Here is a 13,419-nt window from a genome sequence, read left to right on the forward strand (position 1 = left end):
CAGATTCAGGCCATAACAGAAGATATTAATTTTAATGTACAATTCCTTTCTGAAAACGGAGCTGAAGATCAGTAGGAGCACAGAGCAACAGCTAACATTCTTCCTCAAAACCAAAAAGAAAAAAACCCTTCACTCATTAACTAAATTAGCAACTATTGGACTGAATGATTATGCATATTCCACAACCAAATACACAGAGGCACAACTACTAGCTGATATGGTTTCTATTCATTCTTTCTCCTGGCTATTTCTCTTGATATTCTGCATATCCAAGTTTTCCAGCATCAGACCCACAACTTTAACGAAACACAGATTTCTATTATCACTGCTGCTACGTTGAGAGGACATTTAATTGTGTTTATGCTGGCCAACATTGCATACAGAACAAAATATGACTGGGTATGTGCATGTTGCAAGACACCTTTATGCACAACATGCTATATATTTTTCCTTCAACTCTCTCATACTGGAGAGAATAAAGTCCGTTACAAATCTTTTCCTCTGGGATTTCAGCATAGCTGTAGTGATAATAGAGAACTAGGTTTCATTAATATTTGATGAGTGCCAAGCACTAGGTCCCCTAATCTTCAGTGAAGCTACAATAAAAATAATAATAATTAGAGTGATAAAAATGGGAAAAAATAACAAAATTTGAATTGATAGGAAAAATCCTATTTTCTAAAACAAAAAAATTGACTAGCCATAACCATAAATATTAATAATGGTGCTGATAGACTTGCAGGGGACAGATGCTTCAATAAGCATAATCATACCTGTGTATGCATTTTTTCTGCTTATTTGTTCTTACATACGTAAGTGATAAGCGTGGAGTTAAGTTGACAGAACTCATGGAATTCTTGATCCTTCAATTCATAGAGAAGACCCAAGTAAAGCGAAGGATTTTTGGGTAGGATGCCATTCTCTAGTTCTTTGCTAAACACATGGGATGAAATCCTCACTCTATAGAAGTCAATGAGGCCTGGATTTCACCCATTGTCTGCTGTCAGAACACCCACCACTGTTGTCCAGTTGTGTTTCTTTTAGAGCTGATAAAATTTCAAAATCAAAAATTTTTCAATGAAAAAGGGGGATACATTTTTTCACAAAACTTTTCACAAAGTATTTTTCTATTTTTCTACTAGCTCTAATCTTTGTTGTTGTCCAGTATCAGTACCGCTTGGAATTAAAGACTTGCTTTTGCGAATAAAAGAAAAAAATAACAGGAAACTCTCCTACTTTGAAGTCTCATTACAAACTTGAACCTGAGACTAGATTTCTTGAAAGATAGTGAGATTTGGAATCTGGGACAGTTTATGATTTCACCTCCAAACAATATGCAGTTTGTGGTTTCACAAGATTTTGATGCAAAACTTAATGGTTTTAACTTAGTTTTGCTTTGAGTTTTTGGATTCATCTCTACAGAATGACACTGATGAGTTTCACACAGCACTAGCAAGAATCTGTATAACCAATGCAACCCCTTCATTTTTTCCCCAAGATATACATAGACATAGCTATAGCAGGTGACCTGGAAAAAGAAACATTTAAACAGCCTCGATATAAATATCTCATTTTAAGATTTCAAAGTAAGTAGAGTAAAATACTACAATTTACCAGAACAAGGTCAATACCACAGTAAAGCAGAGTTTTCCTTTTAAAGGTTAACTTCTAAGGGGGTTAAAATATTCCTCTCCATGTTAAAAATGGACACATACAAGAAGTTTGGATTTCAAAACCAAATACAAGAATAGTATTTGATCAGCCATAAACAAAGAGGGTATGGATAGATATAATTTTTCCAAAGGCAGCTGTTCTAACCTTCCATTAAAAAACTGTACACCATTAATTAGTTATTGAGCCATAAATGTGTAAATTTCACTTATTTACTAGTTCTGTTTTATTTAATGTGGCACATAAATATTATGGTGAGGGGCATACTGTAAGAAAGAAAAACATAGCTAGAGGGATTGGCAGAATTGCATGCTGTATATACTTCTTTTCACTGTTCCTCCCTTACTATATTAACAATCCTTTTAGTACTTAAATAAAGGTAAGAAAGCATCACCATAACCTTTGGAAAATAATTTTCATGCAAATTGTTAATCGCTAATATCTCAGGCACATGTTAAATTATCATAATCTAGCACATATTGAGGGAACCTACTGCACACAGATATGACCAGTTAACACTTAATTTTTGCATTCCACATTTATGCAATTAATTAGAGAACACTTAACATTCTCTCTAACTTCAAGCTCTGCATGATCATGTTTGATCATGAGGGAATTTGAAATCATTTATGGAGCCAAGATTTAAATACAAGAGGAAACTGAGATGGTGAGTGTTAGAAAGAGAAGTATGAATATATTACATGACAGACGAAGCTGTATGCGTATGAGGAAGCCAAAACAGATATATAGCAGACACTTATTCAGACTAGGATAAACATACATCACGACATGTCAAGTAACTTTTGATGGGTTGAGAAATACACAGAGAAAGTTGTATGACCTGCTGGTGTTCTAGTTTACACCAGTGGCTGAATTAGTCCTCAGCTGCCCTCAAGATTGAGGCAGCACAATAATGGATTTAAGCCAGTTTTGCCCTTTTTACCTCACCTTTTGGGCCCTGCTCCAAGGGCAGCATGGATAGAGCCAAGGATCTGGCCCACTGACTTTTTCCTTCTGATTCGTTTTCCTGGGTAATTAATTTCCTTAAATATATAGGAGGTTGTCCTAGTTTTACAGAGAAGCCATTCATTTGATATGTCCATTTCAAATTGGCTCTGTGATCTAAGACTATAAGTGACTCATTGTTTGAGATTGGTAGCTCCCACATTGTCCTGAGGAGAGAAGATCCAAAGATCCAAGACAGCTGTCCCTGCAACCAAGATATAGCACAACCATTTAAACTGCCGAGAGGCTGGTAGCACTAACACAGTCCAGCCCATAGAGAGTGGAGGTATTTTAGTCTTTCTCTCTGCTTTGAAACCATTTGGAGAAATACTGTATTCATAAGCGTCCTGACAGTTATAATTAAATGGTTAAGAAATGACACCTCTGCAGCAGGTTTGTTAGTCAGGGGACTTGCATCCTGATCACTTGGTTTCATTAGCTTTCATATTTACACTGGCCTTGGTGACATGAATTACATTTGTATATAACAAAGCACCAAATTCTAAATTCATTAATTCACTCCCTACTGAGGTCCAAAGGAATTTTGACAGTGTAAGGTTTTCAGGTCAGGATTTGCTCCCAAGTTAGAGTTAGGAGAATGTATAGAATCTCCTCTATCTTATTTTTGCGGAGCTCACTGAAGAGTGTTTGTTAATGTACAGGTAGCCGTAATCCCAGAACTCATTCTCCATATGATAAAGGGTACCTATTTTTTCCCGGTTGAATTTGAGGATTTCTGACTGCAGTGAGGGAAGGTATTACTAAATCACGTCATTAGCTTATGTGCAAGATGACACCCTGTGTTGCAGGATAGACTCGGTGGAGATACTGCATTGCAAAGCTGAGCCAGGATCTCTGGAGGCTTTTACCACCTGCCAATCCAAGCTCCAATGGATGAAGTAACAGCACCCTATGAATTTTAAATAGGCACCAGACCACATTACTTCCCAATCAAACAGTCTAGTTGAGCCAACATGCAGTTATACCCAAAACCTACCAGCTCACATAGGAGGTTGAGGTGATGCTGGGTTACAGTAGAAAGAACCCGATTACTATGCAAGTTCACTGAAGACTGAGTGTTTAGAGAGTCATTTAAGGCTGTGGCTAAGCTTAAAGTTTGGTTTTGAAAAGACTAATGAGCCCGATTTTCATAGGTGCTGAGCACCTAAAGCTCCAAATGGATGCCTGTTTAGCAATGTTTCTAACTAACATATCACGGACATTTCAGTACAGGTGTGGCCAGGCCCACTTTTCTCCATGGTGCAAAGTTCCTCTTGCAAGCTGCTGGCTGTGAGCTACTCCCTGGAAAGCCAACTGGAGCTGAAGATGTTCAACACATCACAGGAACAGGCCCTCTCATTTTTAACGTAAGTACTCGTTCTAGTGTTAACTAAGCAAAACGCACTGAGCAAGGTTTGTCAGTGGCAATTCTAACTGTGGCAAGTGATAACAGCTCCTGCAGAAGAGTTACCATCATGAACCTCTCTCAAATAGAAAGGAGGCCAGATCCCCAGTTAGTGTATACCTGGGTATTTGTACCAGCTACTGATCTGGCCCATGATGGTCATAAACAAATCCAATCGTTAACTGGTCACAGCCAGGGTGAAGACTATAAGCAATGACTGTGTTATTCTGTACAAATACCAGCCTGATAGTTTAAAATATCAGTTTGTGTCAATAATGTCAGCCTGTCTCTTTAAAATCAGACATAGAAACAACTTCTTCTTCTTGATAGCTACATCACACTATAATCCGATAGGCCCTGTAAGAAGCTATAATATTTAAGGTCTTTTAGCTGGTACCTCTAACATCCTGATTATCCGTTAAATATTAAATGCTTTCAAAATAGATTCATAAAAGAGGCTAATAATCTCCTGCCACTTGAAGGATGAAGACGGTAAACGATGACTGATTTTTGTTTTGTTTTGATTCTGCCAGGCAGGCTGATGACTTTATATTCTGTGTCCATGGCTCAATGACCCACAAATCTCCTTTGATATGGCAGACAGCAGAGAGAACCAAGCTGAACGGATCAGAAGGAAAGTGAAAGCACTTCAGCAAGCCCTCTCCGTACCCCCCTCAATGAAGCCATCATGTGACAGGAATCCTAAGAATCTGCTGTGAAGGTGTGGGGGGGGAGGGAATAGGGCATTGTGGTGGCACAAGCTGATAGAGACGTCAGAGCCGCTTCAGTAATCTCATGACGCTTTGGCCCACTGTGAGGGCAAACAAGGCCCATATTCAGCACGGCGTGACAGGTAGGACCACCCCGAAAAAGCTGTGAGGGGGCAGGCAGTTGGACAAATCAAAGCAGAAGAAAGTAATTTTTGATAAATTAAAGAAATCTCCATGGAAATTAGCATGAAACATTTTCTAATCTCCCGCTTTTCACTGCCGACAAGGGTCACTGGTTTAACTTCTCTCTCTTATTTTATTATTCCCCAGCCACATTCCTCTGTTTTTTTTATATCCTTCAATTTTTACTACCTCTTCTTCTTCGAGTCTATCATTTTTAGCCTTCCTTACAGCAGCTTCTTAACTCTTTTAGGATTTCCCCTATTAAAGATTCTCAAGAATTAACTGATCCATGGCAGTTTAAAAGACATGCTCCAAAGCAGTTGCCATTTCTAAGAATCTGCCTATTGAGCGGGCCGTCATTTTAACTGTGATCAAAGTCTAACATTCCCTTCATTGCAGACATTGAAAACAATGGTTTGGTTTGGTTTCTGCAATCTCCTTTAAACTTATAATTAGACCACAAATGCTGTTAGAAGCCTACAGCAAGTGCATTGCTGGAGGTAACATTGCTAAGCCAGAACATGATCACTTTTTAGTTATTTCAAATTTGTATTTAAAGTATCTTTCCCTTTCTCTCTTTCCTACTCGGTCTTTGATACCACAGGGGCTTTGGAATAATTCCTTTTCTTTCACACCTTTGTTTTAGACGTTCAAATTTGGGCACATGTTTTAAATTAAGTTGATCTAGGGATTTATACTTTTTAAAAAGGTAGCAACATCTTTGTTAGTGAATCTGACACAGGAAAGAGCCTGTCATGTAAATAATGATTACATGGATGAAGGAATAACATTTCTCATAGGGTAACTTTCTAGTGAGGTGCATTAAACAAATAAAACTACAGTGGTCCATGATACAACATTTAGGCTAAGGAGAGACAGAAAACAAAAACAGAAGCATGTACTGTTTACGAACTAAACAGCTTAAATGCCAGATGTATAATCTAATCATTAGAATGTTTAATTTCAACAAGAATACTGGGTCAAATCTACAATGGAGGTCAAACTCATCCTTTATGACTACTTAGCAGTAAAATGGAGTTTATATGCCACATAACAAACCCAGTAAGTCTTTTTGTGCAGGATGTATGCAAGAAAGATTTTCAAGACCTCCCGTGAGCAGGGTAAATTTGACAAGCTGAAGGTATTATAATAGTGTTGCACAGGAAAAGTGAAAACTTTAAAATGATTATTAAGGATGATGTATATAGTGATGGCAAAGTCAGTTAAGTCTTCGTCCCCTCTCCTCCCCCCAAACTCCTGTCAGTGCTAGATGGTATTGCTGTGAGAACAATGACCCCAGATGTTTCATGATAGGGTATAAGAGTGTGTTCTTTGGAACCGTTATGATAAAAAGTGGTCCAAATGTGTCATTTGCCATCAATATGGAAAGGAGTTATATTTAGAATGATAACTGGTAGAGTTTCTATCAGTTTGGCTACTTGCACGAGCAGTGTGCTACATGTCTCATTTTCTTGAACAAGACAGATGCCTCTGGTGTGAAAAATACAGATGTTAGCATATACAACAGACAACTGTGGTTTATCAAAAATACACTACTGGCACTGACTGATGTCAGACTTAATCATTCAGCATTCTAGTGGGAGCGAGTGAATTATTGGGTCTTAGTCATGAGTAGTTTATGTTTAAAAAGTAATACGTCATCTTGTTTCTTCTTTATAGGGTTTGGAAACTATTGAGCAGACAGCAATGCCTGAGGCTTTAGGTAAGAAGCTGAACAGAACCCAGAAGTGAAGGTGCACAACAAGAACGTATAGACATGGACAAGTATCCATGTTTTTTCTGAAAAAAAAAATGTCAATTCAAGAAAAAATTCAGCATTAGAAAGATTACATTGAAACATGGAGCCCTCGGGGTGGGGCAGGGGGCAGGCGATGGGGGAGGAGATGGAACCTATGTTTATTTGAAAAATAAATTTCTGTATGTAATTTCAGCAAAACAGACATTACTTAACAATTCTGTGTTTGAATCTAGGCATAGTTTAACAAACAGATTCTTAATTTATTCACTGCTTATCGTATTCTACATGATGTTTAAACAACATTACCCAGACACACACACAGCACTGTTTTATTAGTTTAGCAGAATTCACCTGTATGAAGAAATTATTTTTATTCCACCATTGGCTTTTAGCAATCATAAATCAGTTGGTACACTCCCATGTTTGGGTTCACCAAACTGAATCGTTCATTTCTTCTGTCCTAGGTTCTTTCAGCAATAGCATTAAAAGTTGCTGAGCAGATATAAGTTTAGGAACAAGGCATTAACATTGCTCAATGTTTTGCAAGATGAAATATTTATTTAAAATTGTTCAACCAAAAAAAAATATATATCAAGCATGCCCCTAATTTGATGGAAAAATACTTTCCCTTTAAATAAAAAAATGACTAGCAGGAACCCAGGCAATGTGAAAAGAAGGCATGGCTTGAAAATATCAAGCCAAATCTGAAACTTATTTATATAAGCTACCCAGCTGAGATCAGATTTGAGGTTGGTGGGGCTGTTAACTCAAGTAACATTTGAAGGATCACTGTACTGTGCAAAATGACTATCATCTACACACAGCTCAAGTGCAAAGCTAGAAATTTGAACACACTGTTGATCTCATTAGGAGTCGCGGAGAAGCAGTACATTGTCCCACTCACTCTAAAGCCATTGCTGCCAAGTGTCCATGATTACATCTTAGAGATCTTGAGGAGGGAATCTTTTGGAACATAATAAATAACCATCTTATCTTGCATATTTTTTAAAATTTGCCCATCAAGATATATAATTTTTGAGAGGTAATATTAGTTACCAGTTAGCTCTGCACCCCATAAGAGTGGGTCCTGTATACCTCTATAGTGAATTTCTGCATTCAATACAAATGATTCACCAGGGTGGCTCTTTGCCTTACACCACTGGCAAAATCTGGCTCTAAATTGCTCAGGTGACCCAGATAGAATCAAACCAGTGTAAGGATAATCTTCTGGTGGCTGAGATCTGACATGAGGGACTCTTACGCCACTTGCCCAGCCTCCTATTGGCATAGCAGGGGTAAGTGGATGTGGCCAAAATGATCCTGCACCATAACAATCTTAGGCTGCATATTTTGGCCCCTTGTGACTATTTGTAGTTAGCTCAGGAGAAAGACCCTGCACCATGGACACAGTGGTAGCAGGATCAGGGGAATGCAATGGTACACATTAAAACAACTCACACCCGTTGACCTGCTGCATTTCAGCTGCATCCTAAAATCTAGCCCACTGACCTATGAGGAAACATGAACAGAAATTAAGATGTATAATTTGGTTAAGTGATTAATAAGGAGGCCATGACACCGGTCTGCAAATAGATTCATAGATTCTAGGGTCAGAAGGGACCAATGTGACATCTAGTCCGACCCCCTGCACAAAGCAGGCCACAGAACCCTACCCATCCACTTGTATAACAACCCCCTAACCTATGCCTGAGTTACTGAAGTCTTCAAATTGTTGTCTGAAGATCTCAAGCTGCAGAGAATCCACCAGCAAGTGACCCATGCCCCACGCTGCAGGGGAAGGCGAAAAACCTCCCGGGCCTCTGCCAATCTGCCCTGGGGGAAAATTCCTTCCCGGCCCCAAATATGTCGATCAGCGAAACCCTGAGCAGGTGGGCAAGACTCACCAGCCAGCACTCAGGAAAGAATTCTCTGCAGTAACTCAGATCCCATCCCATCCAACATCCCATCACCAACCACTGGGCATGCTTATCTGGCGATAATCAAAGATCAATTGCCAAAATAAATAAATATATATATTTGAAGGATATAAAGAAGTTCCTTAAGGAAGGGAAGGGGACTGCATGTAAGTAGGAATAAGAAAATGAAATTAAGGAAGAAATACATATTGGTGTTCCCAACTGGGCCGTATCATGCCATCAATAGTTAAGCAGAGGATGCTTAATGAAGTCAGCAGAGAATTAAAAAACAAAGATACCGGTGAGATCCATCAGGCTATGGAATTATCCTCTAGGCTAGGGGGAAAAGTGGAAACCCATCATTTGAGATATTTGAAATTAGTCTGGACAAAACACTAGTGCAGAGATCAATCCTGCAGTGGCATAGAATAGGACTATGGAGAAAAGGTAGATGACTTAGTAAGTCTTTTCTATCTCCAGCCTCTATGATTCCATGACTTCTAAATCATGGATTTTAATGATCACTGGGAGTCTGAGTAGGAATCCAGATTTTATTTTAATTTTTAACTCAGAGACAGATCAAAACCTGTTGGGTCAAAAAAGGCCCTAAGTGACCTCAAAAACAAACAGCATATTGGCAAGGAAAACCTTTTATTTATGTGATAAACGTAATGTTTTTTAAACTCTGGTGACTGGACTAAAATGAAAGAACTGAGAAAGAAATCTACATTGACTCAAAGATACAAGTGCCTGGGATATCGTCTTGGAAGTGGCAAGATTGGTGCACAAGTGGAAAACTCAAAGCAATTTAGGATTGCCTAAAACAAGATAACAAGAAACAAATCCAGTCTCCTTAGTTCAACAGGATTAGTACTTCACACCATAGTTTGACACCATCTCAGTACCTAAGATTTCATATACTGTATAGAATGAGGAATCTGAGAAGTTATTCCTGTATCGTATGATCCATTTACATAAATGTCCTCTCAATTAGTTCAGACTTTGAGAAGCCCGTTAAAGTCAGGTGGCTAGCCTCCCTAGTAGCAAGAAACATAGTTTTACTGCAGGAAGAGAATGGTCAAGAACAAGCAATTGACTTCACTAGTGTGAAACTTTTCTCCCAAGAGACTCGTTATTCAAGGACTGAAAAAAGAATGGCTTTCCATCAAATGGACTTTGGAGAGTTTCAGGTACTATCTCCAGGGACAGGAACTAGTATTAGAGACCAAATAGAGATGTCTACAATAGAATAAGAGAGAGAGATAATTTGTACCATAGGAGATGGTACCTGTCCCTGCAGCCATATACATTTACCATTTTCATTGACCTTGGCAACAGAATATGTCAGTAGATTTATTCATGAGCAGAGGAATCTTTTCCACTTTCAGGAGAGGGACAAGGTAAAGTAATGACGAGGGCTCGTTAACTCCTGTAAGCTGAAGCATGGCTGGGCAGATGGTTTTCACTCTACCTAACCTAACCTTTCCTTGTCTCACTCAATCACTCCACCAGCATTATTTGTCCTTTATCTCCATGCCTGGACTGGGATTCATCTGGAATGAATCTGGTTTATAGGGTGGGAATCTGGCAGTGGGAATGAAAGTATGCAGCACAAGACCACGCTGTAGCATGTCCTTCGAAATGAGAGCCTGCGAGTTGCTAAATATTGAACTCTTCCATTTTCCTTGGCATGTGGTTCATGTTTATTGGTGATTCTGATGGATCTGCATCTGGGGAAAGATTCTGATCATGTGAGAAAGAAGCCATTTGGAAAGCAGGTTAGTAGACAGAGGGCTATGATTGGTGGAGGAATTTATGGGTAGGTTCAAGAACCCTATAAAGCAGGCTCCTTTCCCTAGTTAATTCACCTAAGTATGGAAGCCCAGAGGGAAGATCTGGCAGAATTATTAAGGTAGCCTGATGGAGACAAAGAGCATCTGTCATGTTTCCCTCTGGTTTTAGCTGGTCATTCTCTAAAGTTGAGCAATGCTCATGGGTTTGGATTTGCAGAGTTTTGCGCAAACATTTTTCTCAGTTCCTCCCCAAACCATAAATCCTTTGTGCTAAATTCTGCCTTCACTTACATCCCAGAAGTCCTATTTTGCATTACAAGGGGTTGCCCAAGTGTAGGAAAGCACAGAATTTAAGTCCTCCTGTTTAAGCAGAAGCTTTTTCCCTCTGCAATGAAAAAAACAACAAAAAAAAAACCAAAAAACCCCCCCATCTCTTTCTGTGAAGAAAAGCCCATGTATGGGCTGGAAAGTCCAGATTTGAAGCTCATGGAGTTTATGTAGAATCATCCTGCTGGGGAGTGCCTCACCGTGGAACAGGACAATGCACCTCCAACATTTCCAGGGAATGTCAGATCTTGGGACATTTTCAGGTGGCTGGGACATTCGCTCACATACTTAGGTGCTTCAGCACTATTCCCTGGTTTCTTCCATTCCCTGTCTTATTCATGACAACATGACTCCCTTGGGACCCATGTTCCCCTGGACTGCTGACTCCCTACAAAACTACATCACTGCTTGGGTGGCAAAATCCCTACAGGGCAGTGTTTCCCAAACTTGGGATGCCGCTTGCGTGGGGAAAGCCCCTAGTGGGCTGGGTTGGTTTGTTTACCTGCCACGTCCACAGGTTTGGCCGATCGTGGCTCCCACTGGCCATGGTTCACTGCTCCAGGCCAATGGGGGCTGTGGGAAGTGGTGCAGGCTGAGGGATGTGCTGGCCGCTGCTTCCCACCATCCCCATTGGCCCGGAGCAGTGAACTGTGGGAGCCATCATTGGCCAAACCTGCAGATGCTGAGGTAAACAAACCGGCCCAGCCCACCAAGGTGCTTACCCTGGAGAGTCGCGTGCCAAAGGTTGCCGACCCCTGCTGTAGACAATACATCCATGACATCACAGACACTTCCATGGCAAGAGGTATAGAATTATGTCTACAAGACTGAACAGAAAGAAGATATGAGGGGAAATTCCCTTCAGAAAAGGCAATTTTGGCAAAGGGAAATGAGGAAGTCTAGCTATCTACATTTGTAGAAACCTCACCTCTTTCCCAGGTGTGAAAGTCCTTTAAATAGACTTTACTGCAAAGGGTGTGATTCTGCTCCCACTTACACTGTGTAAATCAAAAGTAAATCCACTAAGTTATTGGAGTTTTAAACCAGTTCATAGCCAGCATGAAATAAGAATTAGACCCCAAACATATATACAGTACAGCACTGTATGTGTGTGTGAATAATTAATTTAAGTTATAATTATATTACTCATTATAGTGGCAGAGAATTTTATTACTTTGGTGAAAGGTTAGTTAGGCTTTTTTCTCTTTTGACTGTTTCAGCACATCAGGCAGTAATTTAGCATTCAAGCTCAAAGTCTTTTTTTTTTTAATGAAAAATTGTTTAGTGCTCCTGGGAAGAAAAAAACAAATTTCTCTTTACCTGGTTCACCATTTTTTGCTTAAGGGACAATGGATTGCTGAGTAGGCTCCAGGAAAAAAAAAATAGCTTAGTTGTACAAAAGGAAAGTTTGCATTAAATCATTTCAACTCTTTGAGAAATTTTTTTTGCATTTTCTTTCTCGCAACATTAACTTTTTAATGTGAGACAGAAGCAGTTTTGCTAGTGGTCATATAGCAAGCCCAATTCAGTATGGATGCGCTTCTTAACTTGTCAATGATCCTTATCCCCGCAACCATCCAAACAAATTCTCTTCCTCCCATTTCTCCTCTCGCTGTAATGATTATGTTCACAGTGCACACAGAGAAGGTAGATAAAACCATAAATACTCTTGCAGAAAGGTTGCAATGTAATGTTACTTTGTAATTCTACTTTTTCGAATTCAGAACAACACTACACAAGAACCCCAAAACAGAGAGAGACAAAGTAGGCTTCTCCCTAAAACAGAGAGGCACAACTCACCCTACCTTACTGTAGACTGGTTGGCTGCTGACAGATGGATGCTAGACCCAGATTTCCTGCTTCCCTACAAGGGGAAGGAAACCTCCCTGAAATTTAAAGTGACAGTCTACAATTTTAACAGAGTTTTCAATGTGCCCCAATTATCATCTTAACCCTTGGGCCTGGAACTACCCAGGGATCCCACTATTTTGGATGACATAGTCACTCATGTTGGTTATCCCAGGGACTGCACAAGGCTGAGCATAGCTTGTGCTGTTGAATAGAGAAATTTTTTTTTCTCTATTTAAAATCTTGTTAGGGCAGCATTCTCAAACTTTTGAGCCACTCCCCTCCTTCTGTAAAACAAAGCCAATCATCTCCCCTTACACTCCACCATGTTATCAGAGCAGCACGGGGGAAATTTGCAGGTCCCTGGTTTTGTGTCCCCTCAACTGGCCTTTCATGCTCCACCAGGGGGACATAATCCACACTTTGGGTAGACCTGCTACAGGCAAACCCACTTGCACGCTTCCTGTCAGGTGAGTTTGCCCTTTCAAAGCATGAGGCAAAATTCCCACACCACTTTGGGTGTAGCCAAGAATCATCCCTTTTCCTCTCCCCTACCCTCAAAACACGTCAGAGGGAGAAATCCTGGCCTACATTGAAGTCAATGAGAATTTTGCCATCAGTTTCACTGGGGCCAGTTTTCACCCTGGGTCTTCAGTATGAGGCTGCAGAGTCTACTCCTTGATTCCAGCAGCAGCAGTATGAGAAGGAACTATAGTGACAAACCACTGGCTTGAGCCCCAGACTGCCATCATTATAATCAACTCTCACGTCACTTTAGGACTTCCCTGTCACACTCGAGCCC

The sequence above is a fragment of the Gopherus evgoodei genome, chromosome 10 (assembly GCF_007399415.2).
Source record: "Gopherus evgoodei ecotype Sinaloan lineage chromosome 10, rGopEvg1_v1.p, whole genome shotgun sequence".
Classification (NCBI taxonomy): Eukaryota; Metazoa; Chordata; order Testudines; family Testudinidae; genus Gopherus; species Gopherus evgoodei.